Raw genomic sequence first — 9,236 nt, 5'->3', positions numbered from 1 at the left:
CCCTATCAGTTGGACAAGTAATCATACCTCATGTAAAGCAGTCACTTACCTGTGTGTCAATACTAGAAGAACTCCAGGTATAATGCATCAGTGAGATGAATTGTTGAAGTGGCCAGTTCCAGCTGCTTCCACTGTCTCACCAGCAACTCTAATGATATCAGACCACCGGACAAGAGCACCACATTACAACAAATACAGATACCTGTTAGCCCCTTCACAATAAAAGCTTAACCCAGAGAAGAAACCATTTTTGTGTTTTATTTCCCTTTTAGAGTTTATATTAATTGTTTAAGTGATGGGTTTTTCGTTCAGACAAGAGCACACTTTGAAATTCCATCTGTATTTTTGCGTTACTCATTTTCATCAATTACAAAATTCTGGCTTTTATTTTGAAAATCAATCGGCTGATCCAGTAATCTTGCGCATCTACGGCCATTTCTCACTGTTTCTGATAAAGTGACAATCCACCAGACACACATTTACTGCATTCAACTACAATACAGATAAAATCAAAAAAGTCAAGAATGATCAAGAAACAATAATAACATTTTAATTCATTCTGAGCTAGCGTTCAACTACTTTCTGCTTAACCTCTCTTATGAATAGCTGCTTTCAGACATGCACTGAACTGTTGTATGTAAGAATGCAAAAGAGAGAGGCGCCAGATATTCTCTGAAGTTTTTCCAGCCATCCCCCTGGATAAATGAAGAAGATTGTCTGACTGAGCCGATGTGAGGAGGATGTCACACCTTGTTAAAGCCCTATAAGACAAATTCTGATTTGTTAATATGGGCTATACAAATACAATTTGATTGATTGATTGACAGCAGTAGATCCTCTGCAATATTCACAGCAGGCCAGTGAGCGTACTGATGATGTTTCAAAACTGTGCCATACACGAAAAAGACATTAACGAAGATATCAAGAAAGCTTTTAGTGATAAGGGCGGACCTCGATGTGCTGTACACAAAAACGTTTGATCTCCGCAGTGGAATTAATATGTTCCATCTTGCCTCTGCATGCTGCAGCACTCCTTACCTGAATGCTCCAGAGATTTCATGCAATTGAGAATCCCTTGTTGCATTGTTCTTGAAAGGCAATCTCCAGAGAAAGTGCAGACACATTGTGAGAACTTTCTCAGAGTTTGTGTCTAAAAACAGCTTCTGTAGTCACACTCCATGTAGCTCTGGTTTGATCTCCCGAGCAAAATATCTGTTAAATGCTGAACAGGTTCCCCATCTGGCTATTAACTCTTTTTGCCATTCTGTACAGAGCAGGTGGTTTATGGTGATGTTAACAGAACTGTTCTTGCGAAAACAATTGTTTGCAGCTGGAAACAGTGATAATAGCTCTGAATGAATCAGAACAGTTAAGCGGTGGTTGGCAAAATAAGCCCTATAAGTAGCCTTCTGTAATAGTTAAGGTATTTGTCTATAGGTTTGTCTCTTTTGAGTCAGTTTATCCATAACATAAAATGTAAACCAGAACCTTGACTCAACTTTTAAATATTGTTTTTTTATTGTTTTTTTTCGCTTGCTGCAGAAAATGCAACTTAATAAAATGTCACTCATAAGTAAGCAACTACCAATGACAAATAAACAGCTCCCAAAAGTAAACCCAAATCTGCTTAGCCCCCCTAGTGTTTGGCTGCAATAAGAGTCATAAACCCTGCCTCCTCCATGTTAACACATCAGACATGACCTAAAGAAAAAATAAATATTGTATATCAAGCAGTCTTGTTGTTATCTTAGTCCACCATCAGCTGCCACCTCAATTGTGCTCCACCACCACAGATGCCAACACGATACAGGATTCACCATTACGATCACCATCTCTGATACGCGTTCCTTCATAATAATCCATGATGTGGCCGCAGCCGAGGCCCTGGATCTGCGGACGATAAGGCAAGGGACTCCTGGGTAGATGTCAAGTCATGACTGTGCAGACTCTGACCCCAAATTACATCACCAGTGCAAGATTGCAGCAACTGAATAATGTTCATTTTGGCTGCCCCTCCTGTCCACACAGTGAAATTGAGGATACTGGTGTAAATAAAAAAATGTTATTGCATAATTGCAACTGTCTACTAGTGAAAAGACGAAAGAAACAGAAGCATTAGTCTGCTCATTTGCAACTGGGTCCAATTAAAAAAACCATTTTCCCCAAAAATTATTCACTAGATGAGGAAGAGAATGTGGATTTAGAAGAAGTCTTGGACTGTAATATGATCACATAGTGGGGGAGAGAAAAGGCAATACTGTGTGTTTTAAATCTAATCTCCATGGCAGCTTGAGAATACTGGTGGCTGAGAGAAACTTCATCTATGAGGTGTTGGGATGTGAAAATTTCAATTAGCTGCTGCCATTATTCATACAGACAGCCTCTGATAAGGTCTCATGCCCGCTTTCCTACATAAATCATGAATATGTCAGAGACCTGTTGCTGCAGTGCAGTCATTTCATGAATATTATGTGGAACCTTGAAGAAAGCATCCTTTCAAAATTCCTCTCTTTACATTAGAACTCTGCAGGCCTCATAAATACTCACAAAATATTCACATAATAAGTAATTTATGTCTATGTCATATATTGTGGCAAATTAGGCCAAAGTGTGTTTGTATCCAGGACTGCGAATCATCCTTCAAAATAAAATCCTGGCATATTTTGCATAAGAGAACCAGAAACTAAAAGTACCAACAATGCAATATACATTTTTGTTAAATACATTTTTTGGGTGTTAAAATGTCCCTCCCAGAGTTCTTACAAATAGCTCTACAACCAAAACAAAGTGCTGAACAATGCAAAAATGGTCTTTAGAGCTCAATAGCACATTCAGACGAAACAGTTTAGCAGCTTGGAGAAACACCTTTCTCACCACACTCAGGGATCTGCAAGTATTCTGCATTTGGAGACACAGTGGAGAGGATGTGTGTGGGAGAGCCAACCTGGGTGCCTAATGCTGCTGGGTGTATGGGAAGAGACCGGTGCCAATGCTGGTTCTGGCACACTGTGTGCAGACAGCGCTGTGTTAAGACAACACAGCCAGACAGCAGTAACACCAATAACAGACTGGGAGTTTAGAGAGCTTCCTGCTGCAGTTTAACATATTTTGATAGGGCCAAAGGGCTTTTTTTCTCCAGCGCACGGCTGCAAACTCCAACACTTTCTGGACACAAGCATGGGAAGCTCCTGACGGTGGCCGGGAAATATGCCCGAGCCTCAAAGCTCCTGCATGAGCACGAGTCATGCAATAAAGTGAAAGAATTGGGGAAATTGAGAAAGCTTCACATTCAAATGTCTGTGAGTGCTGCAATAATCTGTCATGGTTGTCAGAATAAGATGACAGGTAAGTGGACCTTGATTAAGTTTAGATTTTGGGAAACATAATAATTTGTCATTTTACATTCCCCAAACAAATGATAAGAATATAAATTCCAATTTAAAACTGCAAATAAATTATGTTCACTGTTTTCAATAAAAATTCCATTCAATCTTATTTGTATAGCGCCAAATCATAATATACATATCTCAAGGCAATTCACATATGAGAGCCAAAGTAAAGGAATGCACACTGAGTCCAAGATGAAACCATGCACATCCTTAGGACAAATGTTTCATTATCAGTAAGAATAAAGAAAGTTCTTCTAAACTCTTACTTAAGTTTTTTGCCTCATCACAAAATGTGTCTTCGATGTGCAATTCGATGTAAAAAGTAAAGATCATGTTCAAACATTTATAGCAAAAAGCGTTAGGCTCCAGCAAAACACAAAGCCAAAAAAGAACGTGTCCAGAAACTTCTAAACACACCCCTGTAGCTTAACTGGCTCCTCATTATGTTGCAGGTCATTTCCTGTAGACAGTATATTTTCTGTACTGCTCTGTATGGCCCTTATCAGCAGAGTGTTTTTGGCGAGTCATATTTCATGGAGAATTTTCCCAACCGAGTTTCTCTACTGGAATCATCACTGAGCAGCAGTGGTGTGTTCACCAACCGCAGACCTACTGAAGTGCATATATGTCGTGATGCGTCCACTTACTGAAGTGCATCTGAGTAGTGTGTGAATCTAAATTTGCGGGTGTTGTTTACTGGGAGCAGTTCTGGTTCTACAGTCTTACTGCTGCAGGAAGGAACAGCCTGTGACACCTCTTCTTCTGACACACACAAGTGTAACTTGTTAGTCTGTTCCACTACCAGAGACAGTATCAGGGCCAGGTGAGTGCTTACATGGGGCGCTTTCAGGTATGAGGTCTTGTGGAACTTGGCATGCATGGACCATTTGTTGAAGCTCCCTGTGGCACTTCAGTCTTTGGCAGGCCTGACAGCTTCATAAAGCCGGTCCAATAGCCCCACTCTGGGGCCCTGATAGGCATGTGATAGATATGCAGAGGTTGTTTTAGACATGCTGGGTCACATTGAATCAAGAGGAGCTGCTCCATTCATGGCCTGCTTTGATGCAAAAAAGTCAGTGTCCAGTTTGGTATGTGGTGTATGAACTAATAACCTTTTGAGGTATGATAATGGAGCACAGAGATCTTTACAAGATCCACAGCTCAGTTATTGTGGTCATTGTAAGTTCAACAGGCTGAACAGAGGGGCACCATAAACATCCAGGCCTAAAAAAAAGCCTGAGAAGGATTAACCTAAAGATGGACATTTTCCTTTTTTATGACTGATTATGACCTGACCAAAGCAAACAGATAAACAGTGGGAGGGTTTGACTGATTTGGAGTGGAATGATTAATTTACTGGATAATAGCTTTTTAAGGCATTTGTCGTGGAGGACCCACCAACAGGATCAAGAGGATAATATTATGTGACAGGTTCAGGAGTGTCGATCTGTAAAACCTGCAGTGAAACCTGCCTCATTCTGCCTATAGAATTATTAACACATTCAAAGAATTTCACCTTAACACCCAATTGAAGCACTGAATACCTGGCCGAGGAATGATCCATTTTAAAGATAGTAAAATACCATTTTTTTGCTTTTATATTAATAATGGTGTTCTTTCTGTCAGAACTACAGAAGGTTTTAGCCTCTTTAAGCTATTGTTATGTGGCCAAGGTAAAAAAAGAGTGAATGTTGGACTCTGTGTCATCAGTTGGACAAAAACAATGATCATGTCATACTGGCAACACATCACATGTGTAATATGGAGGGTTTGGTCGTAACAAACCTCCAACAATTTATCAACTGGCAATAGAGACACTGTTGCTGTGTGGCAGCAGGAAAAGGCATAAACCGTTTGTGAATAGTGTAGAAACTTTAGACAGGGACATTGTTTCATTATGTTGTGTTCAGCTTGTTCTGTTGGCCCCAACTGGATAAGAATACATATATGAATGCTGCTTTGATATATTAATGTTTGCCTACCTGTGTTTAAGACTACTACTGTTCTTAGTTTCCAAGCAATACACTTCGGAAACAGTTTTAATTTAATTTTTAAATTTGAATTTATGACTATATTAAGTGTTTATTATATAGATTTGTCAGGAAAATGAAAGAAATTTGATCAAGATGATGTCTTTAAAGTACAGCCTGAATAATAGTGGATCTAAGCGGTATTAACTGATCTTAGTAGCTCAGAGTTTAAATAATCAAATAATCAAATAGTTTATGGGACAATGTTCACTCTACAGTTGCACAGTACACAGTGGCATCAGTATCTACATCATCTCAAATGTATCTCTGGCTTTCACGAACTGACATGTCATGTTACTGATTATCTGATTAACGTAAATTTAGTGGTTGTGCTTCATATGAAATATATTTTCTTTGACAAAAGTCAGCAAAACATAAATTCATCAAATATAGTGACAGATGACTGACTTTTGCTTAGATTTATGATATCAACTGTAAATAATGATCAAAAGTGACTGATCAAGCTTCTGGGCAAAAGTGGTTTTAAAGTTAAATCAATTTTGGATCCAGTAAGCCTCCTGTTAGGAATGCAACATTCATAAATCAACAGGACCAACAGACAGACATTTCTGAAATAGGAACCTATGCTGCAAGTTTATCTTTTGCCCATGGAAAATCTGACATACCGGTCCAAAGGTTATATTGATTCTATCGTATTCCTGAATTATGTGGGATCCAGAATATCTAATATAATTTGGAAGGCAATTCCCTGCCGAGGAGTGATGTTTTAACGAAGGAGGGTTTGTTGTCTGTATTTTAATTACTTGAGTTTATTTGTTTAATCCCTGATGTATTTGTTCCTGTTGTCCCACTCTGCATGTAGGCTGAGAATGTGCTGTGCTATGTATCTTACCTTGAATGTTTGTGTTTACCCTAACCCTATTGATGGAGAGGGAGGGGAAAACAAATGGGGGGGGGGCTGTCTTTATGTAAATAATAACTAATCAATGTCCTAATAATAAAGATATGTTTAAAAAGTGACATTTACGACACCAAAGTTAAGCCAAGTGTTTTTGTTTGAGGGGTTTATGAGCCAAATTGTGTTTGTGTGTGTGTGTGTGTAGTGTGTGTGTGTGTCAGAGATAAGTTATAGCAGAAAATGAATATGTTTCCATAACAGTGTGTCAGTGGGTGGGAGCAGATGAAGCAGAGGCTGCAACATTAACAGCAGTGTTTCAACTTGCCAGACACGGCAGCTGCTTTCCTCCAGGCTACTCTCTCCAACCCATCAACTGACTGACTCTGGCAGGCATATACTTAGTTATTTTACTGCAGGTGACATTGCCACCCTGCCTCTTTGGTAATTTGGTAATGAAATACACATTCATTCACTGTTTTGCCACTAATTTCCTCCTGTATCACAGAATGATTAATACCAGCCACATCAGAATAGTGACATAATGTGGCTGGTATTACATTTAAATCCGTGCAACATATTCTCAGCTCCAAGACTCTGGGATCATACAGTACTGATTCATGAAAGAAATTAATTTGATGTTTCCAATTCGCTTTTGTCTTTTCTGACCAGGACACAGTGTGGGCAGTATTGTAATGATTGTTAAATGAAGAAGATTAGATGGTAAGAAGAAGAATGGTTAGAAAATATTTGTCTGGTCTATGTCTATATTAATATATTCCAGATGGAAATATTTATTCTCAACTTTTGTATAAAACAATATGTGCACTGATTGAAAAATGAATCAACAAAAGATTTATTTTGATAAGGAGAAGGAAATATATATAGCAATTCTAAATTCTCCATCTTAAGCCACCTACTGACAACTTTCTAGTGCAGTGATTTAAAGATTATTTTGTTTGTTTTAGGAGAATAAAGTGTTTCCCTGTCCCATCTTCCCCTGTTCCACCTCCCCATCCCTGAGATCTACTGACCTACCACTACTCTCCATTCCACCCGCAGGTTCAAATTCAAAGATTTCAGTTGGTGAGGGTAAACTAAAATAATTTGTCACTAACAATTACACACCTTCCCCTACATTGCATTTTTTTTAATCTTGTCTTATGACAGCATCTCTTTTTCTATTGCCTCTTCATAGTCACCATGAAGAAAAGACTGACCACACACTGGCTTTAATTTGTCGTCTGTTTGATGCATGTTCACATGCGGTTTGCTTCGTTGTTACATCCAGTTATACTGTCTATATTAATTTACTTACATCATCTTATTTATGTCAGTCTCATTGGATTAATCATGTTTTTTGTTCAATCAATAATCCTATAATTTAATCTCACAATACATGTTGACTATTAATGTGCTCTAACATAAGGAGTTGATAACTCAAAGTAATTGTAATAATACTGTATTTAGGGACTAAATAGGGACACTTTTTGTGATTATACTTCTGTTAGTGTAGTTAGTTGGATATTTTGGATAATACACTGATGCACACATGATTTAATGTTAAGCTTAGAGCAACAGTTGACCTGGCTTTGTTTTGAGCAGCAGAGTAAATATTCTCCAACATGTTCAGTCATAATAATAATATGTGTCATATGTGGAGTTTGTCCAAATCTAAATAGATTGAATCCTTCAGACCTGTGGGAACTTGCTGTGTGCTGCAATCCTTTTTTATATGAGAGAGTGAAAAGAATCATAATGTCATAAAGAATTTTGATAAGTACAATGGTGTTTACTGTTATCATCAACCTTATAAATTTTCAAACATAAGAAATGTATTTTTAGTGTAAATTTATGTAAATGTAAAATGGTTTTGTATTTATATAGCGCTTTTCTAGTCTTGATGACCACTCAAAGCGCTTTACAGTACAGTTTTACATTCACCCATTCGCACACACACATTCATACAGTGCATCTAATTGCAGCACTTTGTTATTCTATGGAGGGCCATTCGGGGTGTAGCTACTTGCCCAAGGATACCTCGGCATGCAGATGGGTCAGACTGGGGATCGAACTGCCGACCTTCAGATTAGAGGACGACTACCCCTCAGCCACAGCCGCCCTTTATTCTTTATAACATTTCATAGAGAATTAACCTCCCTACGATTTATGTTTGGTCATTATTTATTATATTTCATCAACCCATTTTGATTTACATCTACATCTCGGTTTGAAGTCCCTCATTTTCAAGTGGGCCAGATACAAACTACAAGACTGATCCAGGCCCCTGAGACAATTTAAGAATAAAAAAAGCAAAAATATCTATTTTTTTGTGCTACAACAAAAGGATATAATATGAAATAGTAGACTAACGTGTTACTGTCGGGGTGAACTTACATATGCATATGTATTTGTGTTATCACTGACAAACTTCATGGTGACTGTCAAGAAGAGAATAGTAAATGTGGAATAATACACTTTCCTATATGGGAACAGAATAAAGACACGCAAGTACGCTCAATGTGAAAGTCTAATCTCAGCATCATTAGCTGGAAAGATATTAAACTGGATGAATGACATGGATAAATATTACTTTTTTTAAAATGGTCTAAAGCGGAGCCTGGGTCCAACAAGCAGCTTAATTGGACCAAATTCTGATATTATCAAATAGCTCTGACTTTCTGCTCTTGGTATTAGAAAAAGAAGTGACATTCTGAAGCTGAGAAAACACAGGATCAAGACAATACATGTTGAATGTCCTGAAAAAGAATGAAGTAACTTGTGTGCTGAACAAAGGGCATCGAAATGATCAGCTCTGAGGAAAAACCCCAAACCAACTCTCACACCATCACCATGAAACTGCACGAGGAAAGGGTGAAGATGTCACAACCCAATGTACCAAGCAGAATTATGGAGAACATCTGCCCTCATGGAAGCAGCAGGATTAATACAGATGTCTAC

The sequence above is a fragment of the Platichthys flesus genome, chromosome 17 (genome assembly GCF_949316205.1).
Source record: "Platichthys flesus chromosome 17, fPlaFle2.1, whole genome shotgun sequence".
Lineage (NCBI taxonomy): Eukaryota > Metazoa > Chordata > Actinopteri > Pleuronectiformes > Pleuronectidae > Platichthys > Platichthys flesus.
This window is presented reverse-complemented; position numbering follows the sequence as displayed.